Source organism: Littorina saxatilis, linkage group LG8 (genome assembly GCF_037325665.1).
Source record: "Littorina saxatilis isolate snail1 linkage group LG8, US_GU_Lsax_2.0, whole genome shotgun sequence".
NCBI lineage: Eukaryota > Metazoa > Mollusca > Gastropoda > Littorinimorpha > Littorinidae > Littorina > Littorina saxatilis.
Window position 1 is genome coordinate 72,482,043 of NC_090252.1, and position 7,681 is coordinate 72,489,723.

Consider the following 7,681-nt stretch of genomic DNA (forward strand, 5'->3'; position numbering starts at 1 on the left):
TCGTACCAGCTGCGGTTGCCGATGTACATGCCAGAATTGCTTTAAAGACGTTTTCCTAAATGTTGAAAACTTTAAGGGGCTGAATAAGCAGTTATAAACACTAATATTTCTGAAACAAATTAATGTTTAATTGTCATGTTCATTGATACTATGGAAGCAAGTTACGTACAATGTCGCGACATGATTTTTTTGGCCTTATTTTCGAGTTTTGTCAAACCATAAACAAATATCTCGCAAAAATATGAATGTTTATTGATTAAAACATTATTTGAAATGTATCCTGTTCTGATTTAATTCATTGCATTGATCATATTGCCTTTACATTTTTAAAACATCTTGCTTAGACATGAAAATGCAGTATTTTCCTCTATTAATGCTATAGAAAAATTGATGACGTCACACGACTGGGCTGCATTGGCCAAATTTGATGGGGCCTAGCAAAAAATTAATAAGTAGGGTCTACAGAATTGCCTCACAAAGTTTGACACTTTTGTCAGATCTGTCCCCATCCGGTCAAAAAATCGACGTAAGCTGCCTAGCTAATTTACTGGTTTGTTTTCATTTGTTTGAATGTTTCTCTCTTCTTCCTACGCACAGTCTTCTCTCCATAATTTTCATGTCCCCTGTGCATACCATAACATGTTCCGAGGAAAAATGTTTGTTTGGCTCACTTTCTGTGTGTGTCTTTATTGATGTTTGTATGATGCAATGAGTGTGTCAGAACAAAATCTGAGTTCTCGTACTTTGAAAGGGAGAATGAGAGACAAGACAAAGCATTACAGCACAAAGTCAAACATATCAGCACTTGCAAACAAAATGCACACAATACAGTCAGCTCAAAAAACTTTACTTATGTTGATAAACGTTATCACTAGCAGCAGATCAAATCTGATGACTTCATCCACTTGGCAATGAACATATTGGGAAGAAAGATATCTAGTTTTATATATATATGTATATATATATATATACCAAAAACACACATGTAGTACAGTAAAAGTCATATCTATAATGGTGTACACAGGAGCCTTCCTTTTCAGAACTCCAAACAATAATCTGATAAAAAAAAAATCCACTACAGAAAAAGAGGGAGTCTTAAAATGTAGGAAAATTTACATAGGTTTTGACAAGACAAACATTTATATTTTAGATGCGACCCACCCTACTACCTTTCAGGCTGAAAACTTACAGAAACGAAGCAGCTGTTCAACAATGTTGCTCTGCCCATTACATGTGTAACGAGTAGAGCTTAATGCCTGGATCTGGCAAAGCTTTTACATGAGTTGACAAATTGTTGAAATTAGAGTCGTCAGGATTGTTTACTTTGTGGAAGGGTTGCTCTCCTTGTTTATCTGTGTGGTTTCATAGTTAAGAGGAAAAAGCTGTTTTGTTAATACCGCTTTCCCTACTTCTACTAGTTCCTCCTCCTAAGTGCATCCTGTTGCTGCCTGTATCAAAACGGGCAACAGGATTGGATTACTTTGGGAACAGGAGGTTGTGATGGCTGGCTCTGGGTAACAGGTGGTTGTGATGGCTGACTCTTGGAGACAGGTAGAAGTCTCTTTCTGGTTTTGACAAAGATGCAATCAGGGGCTTCCTCCTCCAAAATGACTTGCAGCCTGTTGCATATGGTCAAAACACTGCCAAAAGGGAGAAAAAAAGAAAATAATCAATATGAGAAAGAGAAAGGAGACAACAACTTTTACTAAAGCATCATTTCTGACAATTTACCAAGTTGTACATAACAAATTGCTCACAAATTTGAGTGCAACTTGCATGAAGAGCATTGCAAAATTAAGACAGTTGCAGGGATGGCCAGATCTCAAAATCTTAACTTGCCAGACAGGTGAGTCATTTCAAGAAAGTCCAGTCCACCAAAAAGAATTGCTTGCCGGGTACAAACCACAGTTGCTATAACTGCATTGTTTATATAACGTTTTGAAACTAGAGTATACAACCAGAAGTGTTGCATTTGACCAGAATTTTCACTAGCCAACCAGGCGAGTTGCCAAGCGGTTTTTTTGTACTCGCCCCTGGCCATTAGTCAGATGATTTGATCATCCCTGAATTTAGAAAGTCGGTTCAGTCATTGCTGATTAACTGTATCACTATCAGTATCACTGCACTTTTCAAAAATTATATGTATATGACAGCGACAGGCATAATTTTAGTGTGTATTAATACTAGTATGCTGGTTTTTCAGATTTTGACACATTCCCTGTTCACTGAAACCAAAATGTTGTTAGGCTGCACTGCCATCTTGCAATAGGGCCTTTTACAGCTGACCGCGCGCTGAGTCATTTCGAGTTACTCCCCTTGGGTACGGGCAAACTCGCTGTCGATACTGTTACTGGATACAGACGAGATGGTCTGCTGCAACTTGTAAAAACTGCACAGCAGTTGGAACTACCGATCGATCCGGATTTTACAAGACAGGACGTGCAAGAAAAACTTTCCGAAAAACTTCGACAGATCGGATTTCCACCACGCGATCCTTTTACATCCGAAGAAAAAAGTGACCCATCAAACGCACCCAGGATCGGTGTTGTTGACATCCTGAACTATCTGATTGAGAAAAAGAACGATTTCGACCAGAAGAAGGCGAAAACTTACAAATCCTTTGAAGATATATCGCCTTTTTATGGCCATGTGCTCAACTTGAGATACATACATGTGCAGAAGTGGAAAAGTTTTTCGTCTACACCGCGGAGGTAAAACCGACAGAGGCAGACAACCTACCTGCACACTTCCTCATATAAACTGTGCATAATCGTCAGCGAAGATGGGGACATTCTGCTGGGATTTTGCCAGTGTCCGGGGGGGGGGGGGGTGGCAAGTACTTACATTTCACAACATAGACATGTTATTATTCATATTGTTATTGTTAGTATTGTTACTCCTCACTGAAACCAAGTAAAGAAGGCTGTTCACCCTCAATAATGCTTTTACTGTATTAGTACTGTCACAGTATGTTTGCATGCATACATGCAAATATTAGTTAGCTTCCATGAAATATTGAATATATCCCCCATTTCACAGCACTAGGATGGGATGTATGGCACTTTGAATCACTAACAGTAGCACTGCCTCTTCAATACCCATCTCCTTTTTGAAACTGAAGAGTATGCGTATGGACCAGTGGCAGTGAATGGTTAATGAACATATGGGTTGCTCTGATTTCATTCATGATCAGGTACATTTGTTTTTTTTTAACCACACAAACACTTAGACAACAATTATTAGAGTATGAGTTTTTCCGCGTTTTGATTTTCATTTAAATCCAAGTCACAGCTTCTGTTTTATGATGAGTGATGTAGTTTGAAACACTTGGACAACAATTATCAGAGTATGAGTTTTTCCGCGTTTTGATTTTCATTTAAATCCAAGTCACAGCTTCTGTTTTATGATGAGTGATGTAGTTTGAAACACTTGGACAACAATTATCAGAGTATGAGTTTTTCCGCGTTTTGATTTTCATTTAAATCCAAGTCACAGCTTCTGTTTTATGATGAGTGATGTAGTTTGAAACACTTGGACAACAATTATCAGAGTATGAGTTTTTCCGCGTTTTGATTTTCATTTAAATCCAAGTCACAGCTTCTGTTTTATGATGAGTGATGTAGTTTGAAACACTTGGACAACAATTATCAGAGTATGAGTTTTTCCGCGTTTTGATTTTCATTTAAATCCAAGTCACAGCTTCTGTTTTATGATGAGTGATATAGTTTGAAACACTTGGACAACAATTATCAGAGTATGAGTTTTTCCGCGTTTTGATTTTCATTTAAATCCAAGTCACAGCTTCTGTTCAAGTTATGATGAGTGATGTAGTTTGAAACACTTGGACAACAATGTCAATTATCAGAGTATGAGTTTTTCCACTTTTTGATTTTCATTTAAATCCACTCTGGAGTCACAGTTTCTGTTTTATGATGAGTGATGTAGTTTGAAGTGTTGGTATTAAATTTTCACTGACAATCATTCTGTGCTGGTATTCCCATTTTCACCTGCAGGGTTATGAAATATATGGGGAGAAACTTGGTCAGTAAAATCATCTTCACGCGTGAACTGAAAATTGTCTCTGTTTAAAATTACAATGTATTTCGTGAACACACCTGGAGAATGCCCTTGCATGATTTAAAACTGCCTGCTGTGAATACTGTTGTCATACTATGAATTTTCTTTTGAGAAAAACAAAAGAATGAAAAGCTTTTAACTAGCTTGTGAATGAGCCTCTTACTTCTATGTGGGGCTAGGTGCTTTGAACTATTTTTAATGCCTGAAAAGGATAGTGATGGAAATCACTAGTTTAATGTCAGGTGTGACAAGTCACATATATATATATATACTATTGATTGAACTATTTTTTTTATTAATCTGCAATTTTGTTACAACCTACTTTGTTTATTTGGTGACAAGCTAGTGAGAGGCACTTTTTAGTGCTTGAATAGTACTGTGATGCACATTATTTATCATTTCAGTCTAGTCGTACTCATGATTACAACCAATAGTTCTTGTGAGCTTGTACAGTTATGTGATGTCTCTCAAGTCTTTTTCCTTGAGGCAAACCATTTTTCCTTTGAACGACACATAGTTCAGTTTGACCATTTTTTTTCATTTTTGTGTTCTTGTTGTATGCAACTGCAAGCACCGAGCTGTCATGCTTTTTGTCTGATTTCAGACCATATTCTTTGGGCCATATGCAACTGCAAGCACCGAGCTGTCATGCTTTTTGTCTGATTTCAGACCATATTCTTTGGGCCATTTGTATGCTGAAGTAGTTTTGTTTTTCTGCCACTTCTGTTAGATTGTGTTTTTGCAGTGAGATTCATGTTCAAAATTTTAGACAAGATTAAAAGAATGATCCTGTTTCTTAAATGCCTTCGTGTTCATTGGTTTGTAGACTATGTGTCACTTGCTGTCTAGTTTTTCAATGAAATTGTTTTGCTAACTAGCTGCAGTATCACACTTTGGTTTATGGGGATATGAAAAAGCTACATTAAAACCATTTCTTCCTCTCTCAGCACATAAAGTCAAAGCATGGTACAATCTTTTTTGTTCCATTTATACTTATGAAGAAAAACAGCATGTCATTTTCAAGTGCCCCCCGACGAAGTGTTTTGTGCAAATGTAGGTGTCTTTGTTGACTTTTTCGATGTTGAACCTCTCGATCGTTCTTCCACATAGTTTAATCCATTTTCGGCACTTTTCTAAATCTCTAGAGGGTTTGGAAAACGGTACCCATCCAACACCGACCATGTGTGATCTCTCACGGTGTCTTAAATCACTTCCACACACGCCATAACAGCAATGTTTGTGCACCATCGTACAGCTCCACCATTCAAACAACGCGCAAAAGTAGCTGACTTTGCCCGAGGCACAGCGGGCCAAGGTCAAGGTCGCCTAGAATAGCCCAGGTGTAAAAGGCCCTATTCAACTTGAACCGTTCTCTATTTCAAAAGTAAAGTGCAAATATGACTTATTTAAAAAAAGTAGAGAGGTTTCCTACCTGTAAGCCTTTCCTCCTTAAAACTCGTTGACGAGGCGATGCATGAGGTCGAGCTCACACTCACAGGCAGCCGGCGATGAAGACGCTTGGCCACAGGAATCGCCCATCTTGCTGCCTTTCAATCCAGTTGTGATGATGAATGGATCAGGATAAAGCACCCCTTTCACATACAACTTCTGCTTGTACTCCCGAAGAAGCACCCTCTCTGCATTTTCTGCTTCACGGTCGACAGGAATCCCATCTCCCAAGTTCCAAAGCAGGAAAAGCTCTAAAACAAAAAGGCCTTGAGATCAAATCACAGTTTTTCGCACCTGTGGAAGGCATTCTTTTTCCCCCTCATCACCATTTTGTATGTAAACGTACAAAATACTCACTGACTCAGCCTGAGGTAAGCTTAGCAGCTATACAAACTGGCAGTGGCAACTCAGTAGGCTATGCATGTTTGTTGTTTCTTATCTTACCCACACGTCAGATTGAAAATGGAAAACCACACTATCGCAACATATAGCCTATGCATCACGAATCGGAATATAGTTATGCTTCATAGTAAGTTAGATTCCGTGGACAGATCAACGGCACTTATTCAAGTTTTTGACTTTTGATCAACTGAAAAGTTAAGCGTATCTGAAGAGAGAGCACTTACTAAGTTACTGTTAGTGTTACAACTTACAGGGCGGAAAACCGGTCATGGGAATGAACAACACATCGCATCATTGCAAAGAGTAAATAACGAAAGAAATAAAACTTACCTAGCTACAAGTTCCTCGTGTGCACCTTCCACACTCGTTTTCCGTACACACGACAAGGTTTTCGATGCTTCAGTGCTCCACAGTCGCACCTTCTGGATGGAAATCTCGCTCAAATCGCACATGTTTCAAGTTGCTGAGAAGCTAGCACGACGCGTTGTTTACTCGAAAAAAATGCTACGCATGCGCACTGTCGCAATGGCCGCGGAACTGTTTAGTGGTGTATTGAGGCTTCGTCTTCTTCCCTGACACGCACGCAGACAGTCAGACAGGTCCAATGTGCACCGACGGTGATGGCAGGTTCGGATTACGAAACACTCGACTGTTTCTTTGATGATATACACGAACCAACAGACAAAAGTGTGCCCCAGATGAGGAAAATAGTCTTCCAAAACTGCACCATCAACAACATTAACATCACTGTGAGAAAATGAACGATCCAATCACAACCAGTTACCCTGCGAAACTATTTAGGTGGACTTTCCCACGACGTGGCCTACAAAAATCCTCCGTGTTCGTTCGCGCCTTGAATTCAACCTTGTGCGCGCGTGTGTTTGTGTGTTTAGATTTCGTTCGTTTTCGCTGTTTGGTTACAAAAAAGAGTGTATTTAAGGGGAGAGGTGGCACGAAAAATTTCTACTGGATGTTTGCACTTTTTCGTGCAATATTTGTACGTATTATCAAGCAAAAACACATAAAAAGACTCATTTGTGCAAAAAATTTGCCTGAGGGTCTTTGTATGGGTACAAACGCTCGATTTGTGACCAAAAAAACCATGAAACGGCCTATTCTGCTCCAGCGTGATATTTTAGAAATTTCTCAAGCTAACAACCTCATATTTGTTGTTATGAACTCACAAGTAGCGTTTCTCAGTAGTTACAGAGCATTTTTGGGAGCCTTAGTTTTCATTAAAAAAAAATTGGGCGACATTATATTTTCGCATGAAAATGCTATGTCAGGCTTTTATTCTAATTCATAAAAAACAAAAAACAAAATGTTTGGAAAAACCGCTCCTGTAACTACGGGGCGAATTCATTTACAATGATTGGGGTGAAACAATTGGTAGTCTACCACAAGTAGATGAGAAGTGAAGACCTTCGTCGCGTGGTTACCGTCCTTGAAAATCATATTCTGAGAAAATGGTGATTGAAAGTTTGTGAAATGTTTCTGTAAAAAAGATGAAGACAGATGGCCAAATAAAGATGATATGAGTGCTCCTGTATTGTTCACAGACTTCTTGAAATGGTTCAGTCACTTATTCTCCCCCATCTCCCATCAGTCCAGCTCCGTACACCTCCCCCTCCTGGTCTTCTTGCTGCTCCAGCTGGCGTTGACGACCCGCACATCTTGCCCTACGGGCTGCCACAGCGGCCACAGCTGTTGCTTTCTCTGCCTTCTGAATCCTCACCTTGTCTTTCTTGGCCAA

The 7,681-nt window shown here is 39.3% G+C and overlaps 1 long non-coding RNA gene across 1 annotated transcript; it reads right to left on the reverse strand.

The window, feature by feature from the left end:
- Positions 1–664: 664 nt before the first annotated feature.
- LOC138974302 (uncharacterized) lies at positions 665–6,440 on the reverse strand. Its single transcript, XR_011458387.1, has 3 exons — positions 6,259–6,440; positions 5,510–5,777; positions 665–1,640 (listed from the first exon to the last, which is right to left on the reverse strand). It is a non-coding gene; the product is annotated as an uncharacterized lncRNA (long non-coding RNA).
- Positions 6,441–7,681: the final 1,241 nt, after the last annotated feature.